The 1622-nt window shown below is 30.0% G+C and overlaps 1 protein-coding gene across 1 annotated transcript in view; it reads left to right on the top strand.

Annotated features, from left to right (window-relative positions):
• Positions 1 to 1622, top strand: part of LOC102670656 (homeotic protein empty spiracles-like) — a 60120-nt gene that overhangs the window by 865 nt on the left and 57633 nt on the right. The window lies entirely within an intron of this gene.

The following is a 1622-nucleotide window of genomic DNA, read 5'->3' as shown; positions in this document are numbered from 1 at the left end:
AAAAATTGATTATAATTATCATTTTTTTTTTTTTTTTTTTTTTGCAGATTTTTTTTTCGTACATTTTTGACATTCGACACGGGATAGATTTTAGATATTCCTTGAGATTCTTGATTCTCAAATCGTTCTGTGAATTCTTAGAATAGGGATAATTTTATTACTCGTGGAAAGATTTTGGAATTCGAAAGATTGAATAAGATAAGATCTTATTTTAGGTGATTTTAATAAATTTCTTTTTATTATTATTATTACTTTATTTTAGACATTGAGAGGATCAAGTTCATTATAATTGGTGAATTTTTTTTATCAACTTAAATTTTGAATTATCATTACTCATTCGAAGAGTAGAGAAACCGGAATACCGGTTTTAAGTTTTTAGAAATTCATCGGTTCAAAAGTTACGTGTCTTTAAAATTTTTATTCGAATTTCTTCGTGTAATGTATCATTATTTTATCTTTTTTTTTTTTTTAATTGTACGATCAATTTGATTGCAAAACGTTAAATATTCTTGTTTGAAGAAACGAGACAAATTTCGCTATCCACGACTGATCTGTATTTTAATTGATAATTCATATCTCTTGTCACGACTTTAAATTATGATTAAACAGACGACTACTGTCTGGTAAGGGTATACGGGTCATGAAATAGAAGGATATGGGAAACATAATTTTATAGCCAAGGAAGGAGGGGGTGGGGCTTAATTGTCGACATAATTAACGCTGTGTGACGTGCGATGTAAGTGTTTAAACACTTGTACAGTTATTCACGGCTTATAAAAAAAACGAACGCCGTTCCTTTTAATCTCTTGCAACCTGAGCGATATCGCGGAGATAATTGAAATCGAGCCTGGATAATTAGCCACGCTTGTTTACGGGATATTTTATCGTCTTATCTCTTGGTTGGAAAAAAATTTACGTGGAGATCGAAAATTTCTGTTATACGTTTGCCTTTTTTTTTTTTTCATTCGTTTCGTAAGATGAGAATTTTTAAAAGTGGAAGGACGAATGTTATTATTCGAATATTTTTTTTTATTCTTGAATTCGAAGGAACATCGAATTTTTACGAATTAACGATAAATTTTGAATTGTGATGTTTTCAAAATTTGATTCAATTAGAAAGAAAAAGAGCGAAAGAGTAGGAATTTTTGATTTTAAAAGTTTCGAGGGTATTCAATTTACAACACATCATTTATAATTTCAGATAATGGGATAATGTTTATACAGAAATATAGGATTAAGCGTAACTAGTTGTTACACCGTTTCACCGTTTCCTGTTTGCATAACTCTCTTATGATCAGGCCGCAATGATTTATACAGATAATAATTACAATACGAATATCGACCAGCAAGACCAGTTTTGAGTAATGGAATCGATTAAAATTTCAAACTAATTTTAATCTTTTAACGAAATCCATCAATCAAACAACTTTAATAATTTTTCGTCTCTGACAAAAGGGGAAAAAAGAATGACACAATTATTTTCTATATTCCTTTCTATTTTTCAGAGGACGAAAAATTTCGCCAAATTATTTTCGCGAAAAAAAGAAGGGGGAAAGGAAAAAAAAATCGAAATTAAAACGAAGAAAGGGGGGTAGAGAACGTCGATCCGGTCGACCTTCCTC

Source organism: Apis dorsata, unplaced genomic scaffold, assembly GCF_000469605.1.
Source record: "Apis dorsata unplaced genomic scaffold, Apis dorsata 1.3 scaffold_52, whole genome shotgun sequence".
Taxonomy (NCBI): domain Eukaryota; kingdom Metazoa; phylum Arthropoda; class Insecta; order Hymenoptera; family Apidae; genus Apis; species Apis dorsata.
The sequence above is the reverse complement of the archived record's forward strand: the minus strand, read 5'-3'. Positions and strand labels throughout refer to the sequence as shown.